The sequence below is a fragment of the Rattus norvegicus genome, chromosome 1, assembly GCF_021556685.1.
Source record: "Rattus norvegicus strain SHRSP/BbbUtx chromosome 1, alternate assembly SHRSP_T2T, whole genome shotgun sequence".
NCBI lineage: Eukaryota > Metazoa > Chordata > Mammalia > Rodentia > Muridae > Rattus > Rattus norvegicus.
The window spans coordinates 129,515,431-129,542,850 of NC_141534.1; the positions used below are offsets into that span (position 1 = coordinate 129,515,431).

The 27,420-nt window shown below is 40.2% G+C and overlaps 1 long non-coding RNA gene across 1 annotated transcript in view; it reads left to right on the top strand.

Annotated features, from left to right (window-relative positions):
* The first annotated feature begins 6,904 nt into the window (after nt 1-6,904).
* LOC102548165 (uncharacterized) overlaps nt 6,905-27,420 on the top strand; it is a 28,348-nt gene continuing 7,832 nt past the window's right edge. Inside the window, exons 1-2 of the long non-coding RNA XR_015646839.1 lie at nt 6,905-7,004; nt 23,262-23,348. This is a non-coding gene — a long non-coding RNA (uncharacterized LOC102548165). The remainder of the gene's footprint in view (nt 7,005-23,261; nt 23,349-27,420) is intronic.

The following is a 27,420-nucleotide window of genomic DNA, read 5'->3' on the forward strand; positions in this document are numbered from 1 at the left end:
TGCAGAATGGGAGCTTGAAATTGAGGCGTTTATTATTCTAATTTTCCTTTTCTATAAACATTTCCAACACATTGTGACATTTCAATGAATAAGCTCAGAATTATGTCAGTGTAGCATTTCCTTCTTATCATTTCCTCATTCAAGTTCCTTGATCTTCAATAGAGCATGAACTGGGCTCTTGCAAACTGTCACCTACTGGACAATGAAGCTTATTTTTCCTGTATCGTCCAACCTCCCCCTACTGCCCTTCTAGACATTCTACTCTCTCCTACTTTGAGCTCTTCAAACCACAACTACCAGACCACCAAGGAAAAGGTCGAGATAAACATTTTTTAAATCTTTTTTCTTACAGAGAGAACATAAGAGGGGTGTGTGTGTGTGTGTGTGTGTGTGTGTGTGTGTGTAAATTTTCACTTCACATAATGCCTTCCAGATCCATTTTATATAGGTGTCAGACTTTTGCCAGAACAAATGTCAACTGGTCTGTCTGAGCCCTTGTACAAGGAAGGCCCAGTCAGAGAAGGACAGGAACTGAGGGTGAGATGGTACAAGGGGTTGAGTGGAAGTAGAATTTATTCTCCAGCTGGAAGAAGGGTGATTTCATAGGGCAGTGCGAGAGATGTGGGGAAAAACTGAGTCTCCTTAGGGGAGAGCATTACCAGAGGGAGGAAGTCTGCTCTGCCAAGGTCTGCCAGCCCCAAAGGCCATGGAGACAAGGCCTGTGCTGACAACATGGTCAGAGGGTGGTTCTAAGAGTAGAACCATGAAGACAGACCTCTGCACCATTTCAGTATGCCCCAATTTAAGTTAATGAGCCGTATAAGGAGTGGGAAGGTGCTTGTTTGAAAAGGTTAAACATGAAAAACTGAGACCAGACACATATCCCCTGGCTTCTGAGCTCACTGGGGAAAACAAGAGAGAGGGAGAGGGTTAGCCAAAAGCCAGATGTGACCTCGAGTCCTGCCCCAGTCAGAACTGAAGGTGTTCAACACTGGCACACAGATGGAGACTGAACTTCTCAGAAAACAGCCTTCACACATCACAAGGTATACAGCTTAGGGCACGACACACACACACACACACACACACACACACACACACACAGGTTGCACATACACTGGGTGCACACACTGGGCAAGTGGGATTAGGTTGTAAAAGAAGTGTAGCTAAATGAGATGGGGGAGGGCGAGCCAGTGAACGTTTCTTCCTGGTCTCTGCTTTCAGTTCCTGCATTCAAGATCCTGCCTCTGATCCCAAACTTTGACTTCCCTTGATAAAGGACCAAGATGTAAGATGAAGTAAACCCTTTTCCCTCCAAGTTGTTTTTGTCAATGATGTTTATCATAGCAACAGAACACAAACTAGGACAGTTGTCAAGCACACAACATTGCTCAAGTTGAAGCAGGCAGTGCCAGGCCTCACACATCATGCACTCTGGGCATGCAAATGCAAGTAACTTACACTTGGCACACCTTGAGGGGCGCCTACCACAGGCACAGGGCAACAGGATGCGAGTCAACCTCTGCACACGCATTTGTCAGATGACAAAGAAAACTGGGTTTTGGATGCCAGTGCACACAGAGGTGAGAAGCAATTGGGAACGTAATGGTGGGCCTCAAATGCAGATATCACCCAAGGCAGGCACAGGAGAGGATCACAAACTGGATGCAGATGCTGGCTACACGGTACCGAGCAAACAATAGCAAGCACATAATGTAGGTCATAATGTAGGTCACAAGGCCATAGGCAGCATGTAGGCACACAGCGTGCTGGGCACTCAGCAGGAGTACAAACCAGACACCATCAGCACACAAACTTGGGCATTCAGGTACGAGTAGTGAAATCCCTGACAGTGCTCCCGTCCCTTGTGCCCAACAGCGAACTATGCTGCCATGTCCGTGGTCCCTCAGCCCCAGACTCCCATGAAGTAAAAACAGAGCTTTGGCCAAGCCTCTGAGGCTCAAAGTCATTTGTTTCCCCTTCAGGGCTAACCCACACAACCAGACTCCTCATGAGTAGTTTTTACTACAACAAATCATAGGGCTGTTTGAGATCCATTACGCCATAGCTTTGCCACAGCTTCCTGGATTACTGGGGCAAAGGACAAAGGCAAATGAGATTTGGCTAGCCGTTGGCTGGTTATTTCTATGAGGTTGTGCCATTTTGAACGTCTGGTAGCAAAGTCTGTGAGTGCTTGGTAAAGTAGCTACAAAGCAAGCCGCGAGGAAAATCATTAGGTTCACATCTGGGCTCCTGTAGAAGCCCAGAAATCAGAGAACAAACTCTATGTTTTGGACTTGCATTTTAAGACTTTGGCCATTAGGGGGCGCCAAAGAGTAAGCTATCTAATTGATTGCACCATAGATGAAATTTCTAGGATTTAGCCCAAATGAAAATCATAGCTCCAGCATCAGACGGTATCTTTGGCAGCTCTGGACAGGTGACTTTCATACATCCCTCCCCGGTAGAACACTCAATAACCTGCCAGTTCCTGCGCAGGTATGGGTGTTGATTGACCCCTTAGACCCAAGCTGCCTACAAGGCATCTCTATACTAGTAAGAAAAAGAAACTAGAGCTTGGTGAATGTGCCTGGTGCAGGGACCCCAGGAGTGAGGTCATCCAGCAGCCCCTGCTCTGTTGTAACAGAAGGATCTGTAGCCCTCCATTCACAGCCTCAGCTGTATGGGTGTCCCAGGCTTGACAGGCTGCCCTGGGTGGCTGTCCAGGGTGGTGAGCATGGTGTCACCCAACTACAGAGTGAATCCCAACATCAGAATGACCTTCGTCTTGACATCACTGTGATTTGCTGTTTGTGTCAGTCCAAAATCCCTGCTAATTTAGTTCCCATTACAACAGTATTCACGAATGGGGCCCCCAGGGATAGTGCCTTACAAGAGGCCTGGGGAGATCCAGATAGACCCTGCTTTGCCTCTATGCCTTCCACCTGTGCTGACACAGGGTTAGCCCCTTATGTCATGTGAGGATGCAGTGAGAGGGAACCAGAAAGAAAACCCTCACAGACTCTGAACTACAGGGCCATGACCTTGAATTTCTCTGCTCCAAAAATGAGAAAATAAACCCTTTTTCTTTATAAAGTAATGTTTGAGGTACTTTGTTATAGCAGCACAAAGCAGACAGGTGCCTATTTGACTGTTTTTACATTCTGGCTGAAGTTTTCCTCATTCTTGATTTGATAAGTGATTTTGAATTAAAACGTAGACATTTGAGAAATTATGTTTGCCAAACTGATTTTTTTTTTCATTTTGCTAGCCTTTTGTAGCACTACTCCAATGGATGGAGGGGGATTGGCCTCAGTACTGTTAGGTGGGAGGCGAAGCTGGATTCCTACTCTTCCCTCCTGACACCCAATGAGAAGGGCCAGTCCCATACTGTGCATCTTCTAACACCATCACGTTTAAGAGAAGGAAAAGCAAGATGCCTCATTACCAATCCTCATGAGGCCTCCACTAGCTGACAGTAGATAGAGCTTAATTAGCACTAATCGTTCGTAAAGATTGCTTCCGTGAGGCATTCTCTGCTACCCACATGTGTGAAAATCAGCTGTGATGTCATATTACAGTTTGGCAAGGCTGAAGCCTCCTAACCAGTTGTCCTTGGCACTCATAGGTGGAGTTTGGGGTGTAGGTGTTTCTGCAGTGTAGGTGGTTGTTCTGGTGCTGCTATGTATTTGAATGCTAAATACTGGTCCCCCAAGATCCTCACATACACCAAATGCTATGTAAACCCCCCAAGTTATCCTTTATTGCTTAAAAATGCAGTAAATCAATAGTAAAGCCTGAGTTGGGCATAAGAGAGGGGCTGGAGCAAAGGCTCCCGGAGCTTGAGTCAGGTAGGGACCACAAGGAGAATGAAAGAGAAGGAAGCAGTCACCGTAGGGTAGCATGGTTGGTAAGCACATGCCTACGAGGGCTGTCCTGATGGAGCAGGAGCAGCCCAAAGGAAACGTGGCAGGTGACATCTTGGGGGTTTGACAGGGAGACAGATAAAACGGCATAGAGACCTAACAGCTCTAACACTCTAAAGTTTACTATAAATCTAAAGATCTCTGTGTCTTTCATTTGGGAACTAAATTATCTGAAGTGAGGTTTCTACCATTAATAGATATTTAAAGTCAACAAGGGGTTGCAGCAAACCCCCAAAATAATATTTACCACAACAGTGCAGATTGCCTGAAAATACTCTCTTGCATAGACTGGTTTTCTGACTGCAGAAAAGTAGCCTCCTGTGAGTGATGTCTTGTTGATGTTTTGGGGGTGCTGGCTTCCTGGCACTGAGTGTGGCGAGCAAAGAGAAAGGGTATCCCCAGGAACTGTCACCAGTTCCTTCCTCAGGACACGAGTTCTGTAGTCGACCTGCCTCTCACACTTTTCTTATTTTATTTCTGCACAATGCTCAAAGTGTTTCATCTGCCCCGGGTGTGGGGAACTGAGAATAGTACTCTTCATCTTTATGGAAGCAGAACAAACAGGGAAGTAGCCTGGGCTGGCAGGCTGTAGGTCCCCTGCTGTGTGATAAGTAATGGCAGATCAGAGAGTTAGAGATTAAAAGCTGCTTTTTAAAGAAAGGTGTTTAGAAACTCTTTCAGGATTCTCATATTCCTTCTAACATGGACTCCACGGGAACTTTGGGTTGAAATCCTAGTTAGACAAGCTACTTCATAATGACAGGTATTATTAAAAGGTGATTAAGTTTGTTTTTGGAAAGAAGAGAGTAAAGAGATTACCCGAATCACATGGGGATTTTCATCCATGGTTCAGAACTTAGATAGGAAAAAATTAGTCACTAACGCCAAGTAGAGAGTTGTGATAAATGTCTGTAACACCAGGCAGAGTGAATACAGACATAAATTATAGACGTTATTAAGGTTAAATAAAAATCTGTGGCTCCGGGTAGAGAGCTTGACAGATTGATATATTTTGGGCTAAAGTTCTGGTTTGATAAGTTGCTTATTGGTATTAGAATTGATGAAGGTGTTTAGTTTGTTTTATGAATTACCCTGCTAAAGGCCATATGGCTCGTTGATGCTGGCTAGTGAGGGTTTGTGGTTACTTTTGATAATTGCCACAACAGGAAGCTCAGATTCTCTTAATGTAGGCTCCACGGGAATTTTGGGTTCATTTCCTGATATCATAGAGTATAAAAGCCTATCAGGCTCATTGTTTAGCTTACTTCCTTTTTAAAAGAATTCTTTAATCTTCATAAAGGGTGTGACTTTGAGTCTTATGGTTATATTATTACTCTGGGAGAGAGTGCATGATACAAGTTTTTCTGGTTACAAATTAAGGGATACAGTATTTGGGGAGAAAGATTTTGTCTTTGTGTTTTTAAAAAGTGTGATTAGGCTCTGGAAACCTCACAGATCAGATTTGATAGAGGTAGACTGCCTGAAAAAAAAATGATTCAAGAGAATCAAACAAAAAGATATCTTGATTCTAAACTTTTGTCTTGAGAGTTGTATTTTGCAGAGTGTGCCTACTTGGATTCCTAGTCTCAAGGACTTTCAGCTGGGTCCAGTCAGGACACATCGGCTACAGAATTTGCTTCATTCCTCATACCCCCTACCTCCCAAGGATATCTCAATGCCCACATACAGCTTGAAGAAGTTATGGAGGAGTTGTCGCCCCAATTCCCTGGACTTTTGTGGGACTGAAAGCAATTATTCTAAAGTTGTTTTTATGAGAAATTTAAAAGTGATTGTAATGTAACAGGGAGGAATTAGCTAGATTGAGTTGTACAGTCATAATCTCATTTGGTAACTAAGTTAAATCACATCTTTGCTTTGGTATAGAATTTATTTGTCAAAAAAGTTTAAAAGTACAAGGTTTAGAGCCAGTTCTTCTAATGATGTCATTACAAACTTCTGAGTTGATTTCACATGTGAGTTAAGGACCAAATAGCAAGTTCATGGCTCTCACTTTGTAAGAGTGCTTTCAAGATAATATTAAGATATAAAGACAACAGTCCAGATTGTCTTATACAGATAGATGGTTTTCAAAAACGTCAGAAATCCACAAAATTTGAGATTTAAAGTTATTTATCTTTTGTTGAGACATATCTGCTCCTAACAGCTCCCCTTTGGCGGATTTAATGAAGAGTATGAACATCTCTACCTCCAGGTAAGGCAATACTTTGTGGCTAGGCAGCCACTGGACAAAACTGCCTATTTCATCTGCAGACTAATACTGTCCAGAAAAGGACAAATTATGCAGAATAATTGACTGACAAGCTCTGCCAAGACAGGGTGATCTGCATTTCAAGAGTCTGTCAGTTGATTTTGGGCCAGAAGGCTGAAGACTTGCCCTCACATGTTACTAACAGAGGACTGTGCTAGTGGAGATTTGTCTCTACAACCTCTCAGTTCTGGAAGCCGTGTTAGACTTCCTATGTGTATAGATATTTGGTCATTCAAAGATTTCTGATGTGGTTGGGGACTGGTAGTCTTGTAGACAACCCAAGCTGTTTAGCATTGAAAAGGATAATAAATTCGAAAGGGTGGTTTTTCAGATGGCATACGATCTCAAACCAGGATATAAGTCAGGTATAGAATTACAGTTTTTAGGATAGATGACAAAGTACTTTAGTTAATGGACAAAATTGATGGACTGGGTTTTGAGTGTATCGTATGTTTTATAAAATATAGAACGGTAATAATTGTATTCAATTTATATATAAGGGAAAAGGCCTTTTAACTGAACAAAAAGGGGGAAATGTTGTGGTTTGCCCTGGAATTATCTGTGTTTTGATGCTAATTCCACTGCCCCAAGGACAGCTGCCTAGTCACATACTCAGGAATCAGGTGACTTCACCAGAACCTTCTCCCCATTGAATTTGTAAAATACAGGTGAAGGGCGGGTACAGGATAGAAGGAGGCCTGTTATTGGAGGAGAAGGAAGGATGGGTGGGAGAAAAGTTTGAAGGAAGAGGAGGAGACTGGAATGGAAAGGAGGAGAGACAGGAGGGAGAGGGAGAGAAGCCATGGCAGGTGACGTTAAGATTCTGCTCTGTGTATTTATAGGTTGTTATTAATGTTCTTAAGGGATGGATGGTACTGGGCTCTGTATATTTAGGTGGGCAATTATATCTTATCAATTGGGTCAAAAAATAATTTTTATGTGTGGTCTGTTATTCAGTTCATTGTGTATTCATAATTTTGCTATTTTAAAACTGTGGCCTAAGTTTTATTTGTTTGTGTTTTGTGCTGTTTTGTTGTTTTGCCTTGGTCTTTTTTTTAATACTTTTTAATTGTATTTGCTCTTTCAGGCTGGGTGTCATGGTGCATGCCCCTAATCTCAGCACTTAGGAAACAGAGGCAGGTAACCTCCACGAGTTCCACGTCTGCCCGGTCTACATAATGAATTTCAGGCCAACCAGGGCTACACAGTGAACTTTAGGCTAGTCAGGACTACACAATGAGGTCCTGTCTCAGACAATACATTTGTTCCACTTTCATACATCTATAAAATGCACACATCACTCTTTTCTCCTGGCCCCATCATCACTCTCTTATCTACAAGCTCCTTTCCTTTCCATCTCTGCATGCATATCTTTGTTTGGTCCTATGATCCACTGAATCTAATCAAGGACCTTGTATGTGCATGGAACTATACACTGAAGTTTGGTGGCTCATAGATGGCTACACAACTGAAGTTTCCCATCTCCGAGACCCTTTCAGTCAAAGGAAGTGTTAGGCCCATAAGCCCCTACCCTATTGTTGACAGGGACAGTCTTGGGCATCTCAGTCTAAGTTTAATATTGTAATGGCTGTGTAATACCTAAAGGATACAGTTAGCAGTCCTTCTCCCTATCCTCCAATCCTCTTCTCCTCTCTACAACCCCCCTTCCTCAATGTTCCTGGACCTCAAAAGGAGTAGCATGCATATCATGTTTAGAACTGAGCATCTTCCTCCCTTCTTCTCAGCACCACCAGAAGCCATAAGTCTTCATTCACTGCCATTCAGTTCACAGAAAGGAGAGACTTCTCTCATTAAGACCGAAAGTGCCATTTATGTAAGAGTATGAAGTCAGATATTTGGAAGGCACTTTGACACTTTGTCAGTTTAAATAAACAATGGTAGTACAATCCCTACAGGGCCTATGACTTCTCCAGTCATACTTTTTTTGGCTTAGTTTATAACATCACGAACAGGTTTCTTCTTGTGACTAAAGCCTCAAATCTAATGCTAGAGCAAATTTGTTATCCTCCTTACAGTAGTACAACTGTGGCAAAAGCAAGCACATCTTGGTATTAAAGTTGGTATTAAAGTTCTTAGGTTCACATTGGTGCATTCACTCTCCAAGTAGCTTACATAGCACCTAGAATGAAAGCTAACCAAAAGGGAGGGAATTTACAGCTCAGTTTCAACTCGTTTTCTCTAATTCCTTTAACCAAAGGATGTGTGTGTGTGTGTGTGTGTGTGTGTGTGTGTGTGTGTGTGTTGTCTTAATCAGTAATATTAATCAGTAGGTTTGTGGAGCGACTAAAAGGAATGACAAGATTGTTTTGGGGGCTTCAAAGAGCTCGCTGACCAACAACTCATATGGTACCTGAATTTCGTTTGATATATTTCTAATTGGAACATTTAAGCAATTTGCACTTGGTGAAATTGCTAACATGGGAAGGCTGAAGGCTGCCTTTCTGCTTTCTACTTATTCTTTCTATTTTACCAATTACTCTGCTTTCTTTTTCCAGCTTTCTCGTGTTTATTTTTTTTCAGTTAATCTATAACACTTTGAGTATATCTTTCTATAGACATTCTTATCCCTAAGTAATACATTCCAGGGTATGTGTTGATGCAGTTAATGAACAGAGTTATTAATGTGTATATGCTTCTCAGACATTTTTATGAATGTCTAGTTGTCCCTTTGCTTGTTTGCTTATTGAATTTTTTCCTGTTTCTTTGTTTATTTTAAACAAACATCTTCTTGTGTAGTCAAGGCTGGTCTCCAACCCACAATACTCCTCCTCATTCTCCTGGATGCTAATATCGTACCTGTGCTGTGTCTTGCCTATCATCTTAACTGGAGGAACTGTCACTGAGAGGTGGCTCTCACCCCCATTCACCGATGACTGTACTGCTCAAATGAGATTGTTTTCATGGTACCCATATTCTGAAGTAAATACCATCCTGACAGCTTCTAACAAGCAGCTTCTTGCCTCACTGGGAGTTTTACTTCCAGTTTGAACACAGCTTTCCTCATGACATCCTTCCATCAAAGCGTAACACCAGGGAAGGTTTGAAGTTAGATATCGATATTTTACAAGCCAAAATAATGAGAATCGAGTAAGTGATGTCAGGGCTCACTGTCCCCAGTGGTTCAGATGGAACTGTAATGCCTCAGCAGCAGCAAATAGGTTCTGATGCACAAGAGCGGCTGGCAGGGTGTGTAGGACCTGGACTTTCTACACAGCCTCTCCAGCCTGTCTAGGAAACCATGGCAAAAGTTGTGAGAAGCTTGACAAAACACTTTTTCTCTACCGGAAAGTAGAAAATAGTGTTGCAGTTTCTTCTTGCAGGTGCTCCCTGAAGGGGGAAGAGGGGGAAGGTCCCATCCAGTGTTGTTGTGCTAGCATTATCTTCACTGGTGTAGCCTTTATTGCACATACTGGTCTTTCTAGAACCTAAAAGGAGACCGATGTAGCAAAGACTCTAACTGTTCTCAAAGTGAGATTAAACGTTAAAGGAGTGTGACTCATGTGGCTGATTATGTTGGAAACTGGGTGCATGGCCCTCCCTGATGTCTGCAGAAAGGAGAGTGTGTCTGCTGCTGATTCTACCCCCAATATGGTGTCTTTCCCATAGGACATGGTGGGAAGAGAAGTCATCAGCATAAAATAAGAGTATCAAAAATGAAGCAAGCTGATAAAAGCTAGGAGTCAAACATGAGATGAAAGAATGATTATTGCAAGATTATTGAACTTTGGGATGGGGACCTTCCCACAACTCTCATATCCTCCCCAACTACCCAACTTTATGCTTTCTCTGTTTCTCTTTCACACACACACACACACACACACACACACACACACACACACACACACAAATAAAACAAAATAAAACCTGACATGTAATATCACGGTTAAACACTGAGTAGATTCCCATAATCTAAGTCTACACTTCTGTTGACTCATCTGATCTGTAACCAGCCTCCCATACTTGGTGGACTAAAACAATATTCGTAGTATAGTTTGCTCAAAAAATTTAAAATGTGCTTTCTGTTGATGGGGACAGCCTATGGTCATGTTCTCTTGCAACACTAGCTGAGAGGTCTGCTATAGCCAGCTGTTCATGGAGAAACTGCCCATGTGGGTGTCTGGAAAAGGTGGTGCTGGCTTAGAGCTGTGAGTGAGAGCCTTGGATCTTCCTCAGATGAATTTTCCCATGTGGGTTTCCATTAGAGCTTTTTGGTCCTCCTCTCCTCATGCAGTCTGGTTCCCAGAGAGCAAGGGAGAAGCTTCTAGAGCAGCAGTTCTCAACTTATATATCGTGACCCCTTTGTGAGCCACATCATATGACCTTCTTACCAGGGTTGCCTAAGACCATCAGAAAACCCAGATATTTGCATTATATTTTTTTCATTATGATTTATAACAGTAACAAAAATTATGGTTATGAAGTAGCAATGTGGATGGGGTCATAGCAACATAAGGAACTGAATTAAAGTGGCATAGCATTAGGATGCCTGAGAACTGCAGCTCTAGAGGGTTGACTTACGTTTCCTTCTACTGGATATGCAAGACAACCAGTCCAACCAAGAGTCATGATGACAGATATTAAACCTCTCCGTAGAAGGATTAGTAAACAACTTGTGGTATACTTTAACCTTCTGCAGTATGAAATATATGACTCTCAAGTTATTATAGCTACTAGTTACACCCATGACTATATTAAAAAGAAAACTGAAGCATAATCTGCTTGATTTCTTTTCATTTGTATACAAAAGGAGAGACAATATATGGACATTTTTATTTGTTTAAAATGTGTTTCCTTGGTTACAATTGGTTCAAATTACTCTTGTACATTTAAAAGGCTCAATGGGGCTGTTTGTAAAAAACTAAAATATTTTAAATGACCAAGTCAAGCAGAATCAGAAAAATGATTTTTGAATATTCCATTAAAATAACAACCAAAATTACAAATGTCTCAGTGCTGATCTTAACAACTACTCAAAGGTAAATGTTTACCAGTGAAGTGCTGAAGCTCATAAACCACTGTTAATCCCAAGTCCCTACTGCATTTTTAAAATTTTTCTTTTTCTGTTATAAAATTCTCCTAGAATACATTTCGGTCATCTTAATCTTCTCACAACTCTTCTCAGATCCTCCCCAACTACCCAACTTTGTTTTCCTGCTTCTCTTTCTTACAAACCACACCCCCCACCCACACACACACACACTCACCGTTGCAGGATTAGGTGCACTTTCCCACTGAGGCCAGACAAGGAGGCAACCTAGCATGTGCAAGGGGGCCAAGCCTAGCCCATGCTCGCTCTGTGGTTGGTGATGGAGTCTCTTGGAGTCCCCAAGAGTCCAGGTTATTTGACTCTGTTGGTCCTTCCTGTGGAGTCCCTGTCCTCTTCAGGTCCCTCAATCCTTCTCCCTACTCTTCTGTAAGACTCCCCGAGCTCCATCTAATATTCAGGTGTGAGTCCCTACATATCCTGGGTAGAGCATCTCAGAGGACAGTTATGCTAGGTTCCTGTCTGCAAGCATAGCAGGGTATCCATAATAGTGTCAGGGATTGGCTCTTGTCCATGGGGTATGTCTCAATTTTGGACAGTCAACAGTCAGCCATTCCCTCTGTCTTTGTCCCTGCACATCTTGTAGACAGGACATATTTTGTATTGAGGTTTGGTGGGTGAGATGCTGTCCTTATCCCTCCACTGTAAGCCTTGCCTGGCAATAGAAAGTGGCCACTTCAGGAACCATATCTCCCCCATATTGCTAGGTATCTCAGCTAGAGTCTCCCCCATAGATCCTCTGGGGCCTTCCCCAATCCCAGCCCTCTGGCAAGTCATAGAGATTCCCCTTCCACCTCCGATCTCCCTTTTTTCGTGCTCTTCCTACATATGATCTCCCCCAGCCCCCTCCCCATCTGCTCTTCCATCCAGTGCCATCCTCCCTTGGCTTCTGATATTTTGTAGAAACAAAAACTTTTAAGAAAAATTCAACCATCTTTCCTTGGCCTCTCCTTATTTGGCATCTTTGGGGATGCTGATTATAGCATGGCTGTCCTGTGCTTTATGGTTAAAATCCACTTATCAGTATATACCGTGCATGTCCTTTGTCCCAAAAGGGTTACTGCACTCAGGACGATATTTTCTAGTCCATCTATATGCCCACAAAATTCATTTTGTCCTTGTTTTTAACGGCCGAGTAATATTCCACTGTGTAAATGAGCCACATTTTCTTTATCCATTCTTCAGTTGAGGGACATCTACCTTTTTTCAGTTTTTGACTATTACAAATAAAGTGGCTATGAACATAGTTGAGAAAGTGTTCTTGTGAGATGGTGGAGCATCAATTGGGTTTATGCCAGGAGCAGTGAAACTGGGTCTTGAGGTAGAACTATTCCTAATCTTCTGAGAAACTGTCAAATCGATTTCCAGAGTGGTTGTACAAGTTTGCACTCCCACCAGCAGTGGAGGAGTGCTCCCCTTGCTCCACAATCTCACCAGCATGTTTTTCATCTTAGCTATTCTGATAAGTATAAAGTGGAATCTCAGAGTTTGATTTGCATTCCCCTGATAACTAAAGACATTGGACATTTATTTAGGTGTTTCTAGGCCATTCAAGATTCCTCTGTTGAGAATTCTCTTTTAGCACTGTAGCCCATTTTTAATTGGGTAATTAGGATTGGTAGTGTTTAACTTCTTGTGTTCTTTATATATTTTGAATATGTGCCCTTTGGCAAATGTAGATTAATAAAGATCTTTTCCCAATTTGTAGGTTGCCATTTTGTACTAATGACAGTGTCCTTTGACTTACAGAAGCTTTTTGATTTCATGAGGTGCCATTTATTAATTCTCTTTTTTCATTTTTTATGAGTCATTTTATTCATTTGCATTTCAAAAGTCATCCCCCTTTCTAATATCTCCTCCACAAGTCCGCTATCCCCTCCCCCTTGGGGTGCTCCCCCACCTGCCCACCCACTCCTGCCTCAGTGCCCTAGCAGTCCCCTATCCTGGATCATCGAGCCTCCACAGGACCAAGGGACTCTCCTTCCAGTGATGCCTGGAGCCATGGATCCCTCTGTGTGTACTCTTTGGCTAGTGGCTTAGTCCCTGAGAGCTTTAGGACTTCTGGTTGGTTGGTATCATTGTTCTTCTTATGGGGTTGCAAACCCCTTCAGCTCCTACATTCATTGTCCTAACTTCTACATTGGGTTCCCCAGGCTCAGTTCAATGTTTGGCTGCATATATCCATGTGTGTATTGGTCAGGCTCTGGCAGAGCCTCTCAGGGGACAGCTATACCAGGCTCCTGTCAGTAAGCACTTCTTGGCATCAGCAATAGTGTCTGGGTTTGGTGTCTGCAGATGGACTGGATCCCCAGGTGGGGCAGTTTCTGGATGGCCTTTCCTTTAGTCACTGTTCTACTCTTTGTCCCTGCATTTCCTTTTGATAGGAGGAATTCTGGATTAATATTTTTGAAGTGGGTGGGTGGCCCCATCCCTCAACCGGGGCCATGCCTATCCACTGGATATGGTCTTTACAGGTTCTTTCTCCCCTTTGTTGGATATTTCAACTAATGTCCTCCCTGTTGGATCCTGGGAACCTCTCTGTCCCTGGCATCTAAGACTTTCTAGTGGCTACCCCCAGCTCCCCCTCCCCCATTGTTACATACCTACCTTCAAATTCCCAACCCTCTATAATTCTCCCCCCATCTCTTCCCATATCTGAACTGGTCCCCCTTTTTCCCTCCCCCTCCTCTCTCCCTCCCAGATCCCTCTCTCCCTCTACTTCCCAGAGATTATTTTCTTCCCCACTCTGAGTAGGACTGTAGCATCCTCACTTTGGTGTGATCATCTTTCTTCTTGGGTTTCATATGGTCTGTGAGTTGTATCATGAGTATTCTGAGATTCGTTTTGGCTAATATCCACTTATCAGTGAGTATATACCATGTGTGTTCTTTTATTACTGGGTTACCACACTCAGGATGATATTTTTGAGTTCCATCCATTTGCCTGCAAATTTCATGAATGTTACCATTTTGTCTAAGCTCTGTTCCACAGTTACCTGGCAAGAGCCAGGTATACCTGGCTCACTTTAAAAGGGGCTGCTTGCCCCTCCTCACTCTCTTGCTCTTGTTCTTGCTCTTGCCTTCTTACTCCCTCTCTATCCTCTTGCCCCTCCTCCCTCTCTCCATATGCTCATGGCTGGCCTACACTCCTCTATTCATTCATATTCTCTCTCTTTCTCTCTCTCTCTCTCTCTCTCTCTCTCTCTCTCTCTCTCTCTCTCTCTCCCTTCCTCTGTCTCTATTACTCTCTCAATTCTTCTCCTCATGCCCTGAATAAACTCTATTCTATACTATATCTTTTTGTGGCTGGTCCCTTAGGGGGTAGGGATGCCTCAGCATGGGTCCATGAAGATAGCCCCTGCCACCACACCTCCATAAAATATATACCTCCTCTCATTATCTTTTTGTAAACACATCAATGAAGTCATTGTTTTTTATTGCTGAGTGGTACTCCATTGTGTAAATGTACCACATTTTCTGTATCCATTCCTCTGTTGTGGGACATCTGGGTTCTTTCCAGCTTCTGGCTATTAGAAATAAGTCTGGTATGATCATAGTATAGTATGTGTCCTTGTTATACGTTGGCACAGAGGAAATTTTCCTGAACAGAGCAACAATTTAGGCTTATGCTCTAAAATCAAGAATTGACAAATGGGATGTCATGAAATTGAAAGGCTTCTGTAAGACAAAGGACAATATCATTAGGACAAAACAGCAATCCACAGATTGGGAAAAGATCTTTACCAACCCTACATCCAATCGAGGACTAACATCAAAAATATACAAAGAACTCAAAAAGTTAGTCTCCAGAGAACCAAATAACCCTATTAAAAACAGAGAATTCTCAACTGAGAATCTCGAATGGCTGAGAAGCACCTAAAGAAATGTCCACCATCCTTAGTCATCAGGGAAATGCAAATCAAAACAACCCTGAGATTCCACCTCACACCAGTGAGAATGGCTAAGATCAAAAACTCAGTCGACAGCAGATGCTGGCGAGGATGTGGAGAAAGAGGAACACTCCTCCATTGTTGGTGGGATTGCAAACTGGTACAACCACTCTGAAAATCAGTCTGGAGGTTCCTCAGAAAATTGGAAATAGTTATACCTGAAGACCCAGCTATACCACTCCTGGTCATATACCCAAAAGATGCTCCAAAATTTTAATTCTTATCTTAATGCCTAAGCCATTGGTTTTATGTTCAAGAAATTGAGTCCATGGTTATTACCTCTTTCTGTTCTATTAGTTTTAGTATATCTGGTTTTAAGTTGAGGTCTTTGATCCATTTGGACTTGATTTTTATGCAGGGAGATAAATATGGATCTATTTATATTCTTCAACATGCAGACATCCAGTTAGACGGCACCATTTGCTGAAGATGTTTTCCTTTTTCCATTATCTCTTTTGTCAAAAATCAAGTGTCTGTAGGTGTGCAGCTTTATTTCTGGGTCTTCTATTCAATTCTGTTGACAAACCTTTCTGTTCCTGTTTCAATACCATGCAGTTTTTTTAAAATATTAATGTGATACAGCTTGACATCAGGTATAGTGAAACCTTGAGAAATTCTTTTATTGTTCAGGATCATTTTAGCTATCCTAGGTTTTTGGTTTCTCCATGTGAAGTTGAGAATTGTTCTTTCAAGATCTGTAAAAGATTGTGTTGGAAGTTTGATGGGGATTGCATTGATTCTGTAAATTGCTTTGCCAAGAAGAGCATTTTTGCTATGTTAATCATACCAATCTCTGAGCATAGGAAACCTTTCTATCTTCTGATATCTTACTCAGTTACTTTTTTGAGATGCTTGATGTTCTTATCATACTGGTCTTTTACTTGCTTGGTTAGGTTTACACCAATGTATTTTATTATTTGTGGTGATTGTGAAGGGTACTGTTTCCCTAATTTTGGCCTCATCCATTTATTACATGTGTAAAGGAGTACTACTGATTTCTTTTAGTTAAGTTTGTATCCACACACTTTGCTGAGGGTATTTATCAGCTATAGGAATTATTTGGTAGAATTTTTAGGGTCATTTATGTATACTATATATAATCTGCAAATAGTGATATTTTGACTTCTTCTTTTCCAATCTGTATTCCCTTGCTCTCCATTAATTTTCTTATTGCTTTAAATGGAACTTCAAGTACTGTATTAAAGAAATAGGCAGAGAATGAACAGCCTTGTCTTATTCTTGATTTTAGTTGAAATGATTTAATTTCTCTCCATTTAACTTGATGTTGGCTATTGACTTGCTTTATGTTGTCTTTATGGGTTTAAGGTATGCACCTGGTATCTGACTTCTTCAAAACTTTTATCATGAAGTAGTGTTGGATTTTGTCAGACTTTTTTAGCATATAGTGAAATGATCAATCATCTGGTTTTTTTAGTTTGTTTATATTGCAGATTATGTTGATGAGCGTTCATATATTCAACCACCCTTGCATCCCTGGGATAAAGCCTACTTGACTATGGCAGATGATGTCTTTAATATGTTCTTGGATTCTGTTTGCAAGAATTTTATTGAATATTTTTGCATCAATGGTCATAAGGGAAATTGTTTTGAAATTCTCTTTCTTTGTTGAGTCTTTGTGTGGTTTAGGTATCAGGGTGATTGTGGCCTTATAAAATGAGTTTGGAAATGTTCCTTCTCTTTTTATTTTGTTGAATAGTTTGAGTAATATTGGCATTAGTTCTTTGAAAGTGTCATAGACAAAGGAGCCAAAACCATCCAATGGAAAAAAGATAGCATTTTCAGCAAATGGTGCTGGTTCAACTGGAGGGCAACATGTAGAAGAATGCAGATCAATCCATGCTTATCACCCTGTACAAAGCTTAAGTCCAAGTGGATCAAGGACCTCCACATCAAACCAGACACACTCAAACTAATAGAAGAAAAACTAGGGAAGCATCTGGAACACATGGGCACTGGAAAAAATTTCCTGAACAAAACACCAATGGCTTATGCTCTAAGATCAAGAATCGACAAATGGGATCTCATAAAACTGCAAAGCTTCTGTAAGGCAAAGGACACTGTGGTTAGGACAAAACGGCAACCAACAGATTGGGAAAAGATCTTTACCAATCCTACAACAGATAGAGGCCATATATCCAAAATATACAAAGAACTCAAGAAGTTAGACCGCAGGGAGACAAATAACCCTATTAAAAAATGAGGTTAAGAGCTAAACAAAGAATTCACAGCTGAGGAATGCCATATGGCTGAGAAACACCTAAAGAAATGTTCAACATCTTTAGTCATAAGGGAAATGCAAATCAAAACAACCTGAGATTTCACCTCACACCAGTGAGAATGGCTAAGATCAAAAACTCAGGTGACATCAGATGCTGGCGAGGATGCGGAGAAAGAGGAACACTCCTCCATTGTTGGTGGGGTTGCAGACTGGTAAAACCATTCTGGAAATCAGTCTGGAGGTTCCTCAGAAAATTGGACATTGAACTGCCTGAGGATCCAGCTATACCTCTCTTGGACATATACCCAAAAGATGCCCCAACATATAAAAAAGACACGTGCTCCACTATGTTCATTGCAGCCTTATTTATAATAGCCAGAAGCTGGAAAGAACCCAGATGCCCTTCAACAGAGGAATGAATACAGAAAATGTGGTACATCTACACAATGGAATATTACTCAGCTATCAAAAACAATGACTTTATGAAATTCGTAGGCAAATGGTTGGAACTGGAAAACATCATCCTGAGTGAGCTAACCCAATCACAGAAAGACATACATGGTATGCACTCATTGATAAGTAGCTATTAGCCCAAATGCTTGAATTACCCTAGATGCCTAGAACAAATGAAACTCAAGACGGATGATCAAAATGTGAATGCTTCACTTCTTCTTTAAAAGGGGAACAAGAATACCCTTGGCAGGGAAGAGAGAGGCAAAGATTAAAACAGAGACTGAAGGAACACCCATTCAGAGCCTGCCCCACATGTGGCCCATACATATACAGCCACCCAATTAGACAAGATGGATGAAGCAAAGAAGTGCCGACCGACAGGAGCCGGATGTAGATCGCTCCTGAGAGACACAGCCAGAATACAGCAAATACAGAGGCGAATGCCAGCAGCAAACCACTGAACTGAGAATAGGACCCCCGTTGAAGGAATCAGAGAAAGAACTGGAAGAGCTTGAAGGGGCTCGAGACCCCATATGTACAACAATGCCAAGCAACCAGAGCTTCCAGGGACTAAGCCACTACCTAAAGACTATACATGGACTGACCTTGGACTCTGACCTCATAGGTAGCAATGAATATCCTAGTAAGAGCACCAGTGGAAGGGGAAGCCCTGGGTCCTGCTAAGACTGTACCCCCAGTGAACTAGACTGTTGGGGGGAGGGCGGCAATGGGGGGAGGGTTGGGAGGGGAACACCCATAAGGAAGGGGAGGGGGGATGGGGATGTTTGCCCAGAAACCGGGAAAGGGAATAACACTCGAAATGTATATAAGAAATACTCAAGTTAATAAAAAAAAAAAAAGGAAAAAAAGTGTCATAGAATTCTGAACTAAAAATCATCTTCTGGCCCAGGGCTTTTTTCAGTTGGGAAACTTTTAGTGACTGCTTCTACTTTTTCAGGGGTTATATAGACTAGTCAGTAGTCTTGATTTGGCTTTAGTAATTTGATTCTGTCTGAGAAATTATCCATTTATTTTAGATTTTCCACTTTTGTTGAGTACTGGTATTTGAAGTAAGACCTAATGATTCTTTGAATTTCCTCAGTTCCTTCTTATGGATCCCTTTTTGTTTCTGAAATTATTAATTTGGGTACTATTTCTTTTAGTTAAGTTTGGCCAAGAATTTGTCGGTCTTGTTGACTTTCTCAAAGAACCATCTCTTGCTTTTGTTGAGTTTTTGTATTATTCTCTTTGTTTCTAATTGATTGATTTCAGCCCCCAGTTTCCTGCCCTTTACTTCTCCTGGGTATGTTTGCTTCTTTTTTTTCTAGAGCCTTCCAGTATACTTTTAATTTGTTAGTATAATACCTCTCCAATTTCTTTATGGAGATACTTAGTGTTATGAACTTTTCTCTTATCACTGCTTTCATAGCATCCCATAAGTTTGGGTATAATTGTGCCCTCATTTTTGTTGAATTCTAGAAAGTCTTTAATTTCTTTCTTTATGTCTTCTTTGGCCCAGTAATCATTGAATAGAGAGTTATTTCAGTTTCCATGAATATGTAGGCTTTCTGTTGCTTCTGTTGTTGGTGAAGTCCAACTTTGATCTATGTTGATCTGATAAAATATATGGGGTCATTTCATTCTTCTTATATCTGTTGAGACTTGCTTTGTGACATATTAAAAAGGTCAATTTTGAAGAAAGTACTGTGAGGTACTGAGAAAAAGGTATATTATTTTGTGTTTTGATGAAATGTTTTATAAATATCTGTTATGTCCATTGAGAATCATAACCTCTGTTAGTTTCATTATTTCTGTTTAGTTTCTGTCTTGATGACCTGTTGTCCATTGGTGAGAGTGGAGTATGGAGGTCTCCCATGATTAATGTGTGGGGTTCAATATTTAATTTAAGCTCTAATAATGTTTCTTTTATGAATGTAGATGCTCTTGCATTTGGGGCCTAGATGTTGAAAACTGAGATGTCCTCTTGATGATTTTTTTCTTTGATCAGTATGAAGTGTCCTCCGCTGTCTCTTTTGATTGCTTTTGATTGAAAACTCGATTTTATTATATATTAGAGTGGCCACTCCAGCCTGTTTCTTAAATTCATGTTTCTTTTTTTTTTTCAGAGCTGGGGACTGAACCCAGGGCCTTGTGCTTGCTAGGCAAGCGCTCTACCACTGAGCCAAATCCCCAACCCCCAGCCTGTTTCTTGAGTCTGTTTGCTTGGACAATCTTTTATCAGCCCTTTATACTGAAATAATAACTATCTTTGTTGCTGAAATGTGTTTCTTGAATTCAGAAGAATGGTGGATTCATTCTGTTAGCCTCAGTCTTTTACTGGGAATCAAGTCTCTTGATGTTGAAAAATATTAATGACCAATGATTGTTATTTCCTGTTATGTTGATGTTGGTGGTGGTTGAGCGAGAGATAGACAGACAGACAGAGAGAGAGAGAGAGAGAGAGAGAGAGAGAGAGAGAGAGAGAATTTTCTATTGATTTTAATGGTGTGAAATTATTTCTTGTGTGTTCTTGAGTGTAGTTAGACTCATCAAGTTGGGGTTTTCTTTCTACTTTCCTCTGTAGGGCTGGGTTAGTAGAAAAGTCTTGTTTAAATTTGATTTGGTCATGGAATATCTTGGCTTCTCCTTCTATGATGAATGAAAATTTTGCTGGGTATAGTAGTCTGGGATAACATCTGTGGTCTCTTATGGTTTGTGAGACTTCTGCCTAGGCCCTTAGCTTTTAGAGTCCCAGATGCAAAAACAGGTGTAATTCTGATAAGTATGCCTTCATGCTACTTGGCCTTTTTTCCTTGCTGCTTTTAATTTTTTTCTTTGTTCTATATATTTAGTGTTTTGATTATGTGGTAGGAAGATTTCTTTTCTGGTCTAATCTGTGCCCTGTCAGCTTTTTGTACATTTATAGACATCTCTTCTATGATTTTGTTAAAAATGTTTTCTGGGTCTTTGAGCTAGGAATCTTCTCTTTCTTCTATTCCTACTATTCATAGACTTGGTCTCTTCATAGTGTTCCAAATTTCCTGGATATTTTGTGTCATGAACTGTTTAAATTTTTGTATTTTCTTTTCTTTCAATTTGATATGTTGATTTCTTCTATTATATCTTCTACACCTGAGATTATCATTTCCATTTCCTGTATTCTCTTGATGATGTTTATGTCTGCAGTTCTTGTTATCCTTCCTAGCTTTTTCACCTCTAGATTGGCTCAGTTTGTGTTTTTCATTTGTTTGTTTGTTTGTTTTTTATTTCTTCTATTTGCCTTTCAGGTCTTGGCAGTTTTATTTATATTCTTTACCTGCTTGATTATATTCTTGTATTTCCTTATATTTATTTGCTTCCTCTTTAATGTCTCTACCTGTTTGAATGTATTTTCCTGTATTTTCTTAAGGGATTTATTCATGTATTCTTTGTCTTTATCCTTTAAAGATGATAGAAGGCTTCTTTAAGATCCTTTTGATCAGTTACATTAGGATATATAGGGTTTGTTGTAGCAAAATAGCTGAGTTCTAGTGATGTCATATTGCCCTGGATCTTGTTTATTGTGTTCTTACCATGTCCTTTAGGCATCTGGTATTTCCTTGTGTTGACTGGATGTTTCTGATGGCAGCAAGATTTCCAAGGAAAGTGGAGGCAGTGGGGGTGGGGGAGCCTTAGGCCAGAAAATGGAAGTCAGAGTGCCTAACTGTCCTGGCTGTGCCTCAGACAGACCCCACTCAGCAGTCTGTGTCCCAACTAGACCAAATTAGGATGGCAGGCAGATGTGACTGGGATGGGATTAGTGGAGCAGGGTCCCCTAGGAATGTCCCACAAGGAGGCAGGACATTCTTGGGGTCTGGCAAGGCTCCTCTGGACTGAAGAGCATGCCAAGAACTAGACAATTGGGCTCAGAGGAAGGCCCACAACTCACCATGGATATGATTCTTAGTGAGACTTCTCAGTACACACCTGAACCTGTCACTGCATGACCTCATTAGCACTTCGCCATGGGGACAAGAAGTTACAGCGTGTAAAGGTTATAATATCCTTGTTGACTGTCAAACTGATCACCTTTGTATATGTTTTGAGGGCACTTGGCTGACCCATTTTATGAATGTTCCTTTTCATTTTGCAAATTAAGTAAATTCTTTTGAAACTTGAGTTTTCTGGGTTTATTTTCTTATTAATCTTTGAGGATCTTTGAAATTGCAGTGTTTTCCCAGATGTGCATTATAAATAGATGACGATCTCTTTGCTTTTGTTTGGTTTTCTTTGGAGGGGTTGCTTTTTTTTTCAGGGGGGTTGTCTCAGTTTTCATGTGGCTTACTTTTGTGTAACACAAAATCCTAATTCAAATACAGTAGCAATTTCTTTGATTTTGTGTGCCCTGTTGTGGGGTCTTTGCTCAGACTGTGCGGCCACCTTTACCAGCCTCCTCACCCTACCTTTCACATGTCTATCTAAACTCCATCTGGGACTAATTTCCTGCACGATGCATGTTGGAGGGGTAAAAGTCAGTTTTCCATTACCATTAATTGAGTCAGTACTCAATTACCGCTTAGTAATGACCATCCATATGCTCTCTGCTGTCCTACACCATTCTGGTTCTGAATTGATTGTAAACATCTATCTCCAATGATCTCTCATAATTTCATCACATCACTGAGTCATATTGTGTGCCTCCCCTTGATTTGATCAACCTTTGAGTATAAGACACGAATATTTTAAGACACCTGGAGCAACAACTGTTTGTTCAGGTTAGGCCTGTGTTTGTTGATGGTATGTTGTTCTTCCAGTTGTGCTTTATTTCATTTTATTTCAGTTTTTGACTATTCTTCCCTGGGGTGTAGAAGGGTAATAGAATTGTGCATATGGATTTCACACTTCACAGTCTTTCTAGACTCATGTTTTAGTTCTGAGTGTATTTCTGTACAATCCTTGGAAATGTGTTCAAAGACAAATGTGCCAATTACAAATTATGGTGGTCTTTTTTTCATTTTTATATAGTTTCCCCCTTTTATCACATATACATACACATGTATGTACAAATACGTTTTAAATAACTCATCTTTCTCTAAGAATACCACCTATTTTTATGTTTAAAACATCCATCATATATGCTTACCATGGGCAACTACTCCATGGTAAAGATATGTAAAAATAATTTCCTCACTCTACAATCTATTGACACTGTATAAAAGTAATGTTCAATGAACAACTAGAACAGATATTACTTTAGACCACAGTGAAGTGCTGGTTGTGGGGCTGTTGAGATTGACAGTGTTTTAAATTTTGTTTTCTTATGAGTAAGAGTTTCATTGCATTAAAATTTTAACTTGAACCTTTTATTTTATGTGTTAAAGGAAATCTATTAGCTGATTATGCCAAGGAAATACAATATTTTCATTGTGACACTAATCGAGTTTGCTGATAATCATTGAAGATGATTGGTAAGTAGATTATAATTAATCACCTGCAAAAACCATGCTTGTAAAGCCAGGTATATTCTGTGTCATGGTAGTATCAATGTAGATCATAGCTATTTCTTTGTATATGATATCGGTTTTGTTTCTAAATCACCTGGCAAAAGGAGAAAACAAGCTTTAGCCAGAAGGTTAGAGTCTCACACAAAAATTTCCTTTCATGTTTGTCTTTTTTATTTCTTAACATTACTTACTTATTGTCTTATTTGGCTTGCTAAGGCTTCTAAAGGAGTGCCAACTAGGGGCTGTTAGCATGCCCATCCTTCATCTTTCCAACATGTAGGGAGAAAACATCTAATCTTCCACCATTAGGATATTTTCGATGGACGGGGGTAGAGTTTAGTGGTAGAGCATGTGCCTAACCTAGGTTCTGAATTCTGTACCTAACCTAGGTACAGAATTGGTACCGGAAGAAAAGGGAGGGGAAAAGGGGAAAAAAGAGAGAGAGTAAGAAGAAAAGGAGAAAGGATGAAGGGAGGAAGGGAGAAAGGAAGAAGGGGAGAAGGGAGGAAGGAGGGAAGGAAGACCATTCCTTTCAATGCCCTTTATGCTTACAATTGATACTTTAAAAAAATCTGTCAGACCAATATTCATTATCATGCACCAAAAATATTTTATCCCAGCTATGAAAGATATGGTGACCCAAGTCAGTGAAGTGGGTTTACATACAAGTCAAGGGTTCTTCCCACAAGAAACCCAAGCCCACAGCCTATTTTGAGCTTTGCTTCTGAAGTCAAGTCAATCTCATATTGAGTCACACAGCTCTTCAGAACTGGCCTGTGTGTGTGTGCTTCACCTAGTGGCCAGCTCTGCTAAGCCAAAAGAATGTTAGGATCTAACCTGTATTTGCAGATGAGCCCACAGAGAAAACTGTAAGAAAGTAATCTTCTTGGAACAAACCCAAAAGAAGACAGGCACACAAACATAATTTCACCTCTAACAACAAAAATAACAGGAAAGAACAATTATTATTCCATAATATCTCTTAACATCAATGGACTCAATTCCCCAAAGACAGACTAACAGACTGAATACATAGAGAGGACCCAGAATTTTGTGGCATACAGGAAACATGCCTCAATGACAAAGACAGACACTACCTCACAGAAAAAGGTGGGAAAACAACTTTCCAAGAAAATTGTCCCAAGAAACAAGTTGGAGTAGCCATTCTAATATCAAATAAAATAAACTTTCAACCAAAAGTTATCAAAAAAAGATAAGAAAGGACACTTCATAGTCATCAAAGGAAAAATGCACCAAGATAAACGCTCAATCCTGAATATCTATGCACTAAATGAAAGGGCACCTACATTCATAAAAGAAACCTTACAAAAACTCAAAGCACACATTGCACCTCACACAATAATAGTGAGAGACTTCAACACCCCACTCTCATCATGGAAACAGAAACTAAACAGAGACACAGAGAAACTAACAGAGGTTATGAACCAAGTGGATGTAGCAGATATCTGTAACACATTTCATACTAAAACAAAAGAATAAACCTTCTTCACAACACCTCATGGTACCTTCTCCAAAACTGACCACATAATCAGTCACAAAACAGGCCTCAACAGATAGAGGAAGATTTAAATAATCCCATGCATCCTATCAGACCACCAACAGCTAAAGCTGATCTTCAATAACAACAAAAACAACAGAAAGCCCACATACACATGGAAGCTGAACAAGCTCTACTCAATGATAACTTGGTCGAGGAAGAAATTAAAGATGTTTTAGAATTTAATGAAAATGAGGGCACAGCATACCCAAATTTATGGGACACAAAGAAAGCAGTACTAAGAGGTACTCATAGCTTTGAGTGCCTCCAAAATAAAAACTGGAGAGAGCATACACTAACAGCTTGACAGCATACCTGAAAGCTCTGGAACAAAAAGAAGCAAATACACCCAAGAGGAGTAGATGACATGAAATAATCAAACTCAGGGCTGAAATCAACCAAGTAGAAACAAAAAAGAACTATGCAAAGAATCAAGAAACCCAAGAGCTGGTTCTCTGAGAAAAATCAATGAGATACATAAACCCTTAGCCAGATTAACCAGAGGGAACAGAAAGTATATCCAGATTAACAAAATCAGAAATGTAAAGGGAGACATAACAACAGAATTTGAGGAAATTCAAAAAATCATCAGATGCTACTATAAAAGCCTATATTCAACAAAACTGGAAAATCTGGATGAAATGGACATTTTTTCTAGACAGATACCGGGTTCCAAAGTTAAATCAGGATCAGATAAACTATCTAAACAGTTCCGTAACTCCTAAAGAAATAGAAGTAGTTATTAAAAGTCTTCCAACCAAAAAAAGCTCGGTATCGGATGGGTTTAGTGGAGAATTCTATCAGAGCTTCATAGTAGACCTAATACCAATACTGTCCAAACTATTCCACAAAATAGAAACAAACTGAGCACTAACACATTCATTCTATGAAGCCACAATTACACTTATACCTAAACCTCACAAAGACCCAATAAAGAAAAAGAACTTCAGATCAATTTCCCTTATGAAAACCGATGCAAAAATACTGAATAAAATTCTCACAAACTGAATCCAAGAACACATCAAAATGATCGTCCATCATGATCAAGTAGGCTTAATCACAGGGATGCAGACATGGTTCAATATATGAAATCCACCAACATAATTCACTATATAAACAAATTCAAAGGAAAATACCACATGTTCATCTATTAGATGCTAAGAAAGCATTTGACAAAATTCAACACCCCTTCATGTTAAAAGTCTTGGAAAGATCAGGAATTCAAGGTCCATAGCCAAACATAGTAAAAGCAATATACAGTAAACCAGTAGTCAACATTAAACTAAATGGAGAGAAACTTGAAGCAATCCCACTAAAATCAGGGACTAGCAATACTGCCCATTCTCTCCCTACTTATTCAATATAGTATTCTCAAAGTCCTAGCCTAAGTAATCAAACAACAAAAGGAGGTCAAAGGGATATAAATTGGAAATGAAGAAGTCAAAATATCACTCTTTGCAGATGATCTGATAGTATATTTAAGTGACCACAAGAGTTTCACCACAGAACTGTTAAGCCTGATAACAATTTCATCAAAGTGACTGGATATAAAATTAACTCAAACAAGTCAGTAGCCTTCCACTACTCAAAGGTTAAACAGGCTGAGAAAGAAATTATGGAAATGACATCCTTCACAATAGTCACAAATAACATAAAATACCTCGGTGTGACTCTAACCAAGCAAATGAAAGATGTGTATGACAAGAACTTCAAGTCTCTGAAGAAAAAATTTGAAGATTTCAGAAGATAGAAAGATCTTGCATGCTGATGGATTGGCAGGATTAATACAGTAAAAATGCCCACCTTGCAAAAGCAATCTACAGATTTAATGCAATCCCCATCAAAATTCCAACTCAATTCTTCATAGAGTTGGAAAGAGCAATTTGCAAATTCAATTAAAAAATGCCCAGGATAGTGAAAAATATCCTCAACAATAAAAGAACTTCTGAGGGAATAACCATCTCCTGACCTCAAGCTGTATTACAAAATAATAGTGATAAAAACTGTATGGTACTGATACAGAGATAGGCAGGTACATCAGTGGAATAGAATTGAAGACCCAGGAATGAACCCACACACCTATGGTCATTTGGTGTTTGACAAAGGAGCTAAAACCATCCAGTGGAAAAAGATAATATTTTCAACAAATGAAACTGGTTCAACTGGCAGTCAGCATGTAGAAGAATGCAAATAAATCTATTCTTATCACCCTGAACAAAGCTCAAGTCCAAGTGGATCAAGGACCTCCACATAAAACCAGATATACTCCATCTAATAGAAGAAAAAGTAGGGAAAATCGTTGAACACATCGGCATTGGAAAAAATTTCCTGAACAAAAGATCAATGGCTTATGCTCTAAGATCAAGAGCTTCATAAAATTACAAAGCTTCTGTAAGGCAAAGGACACTGTTATTAGAACAAAATGGCAACCAATAGATTAGGAAAAAATCTTTACCAATCCTACATCCAATAGAGGTC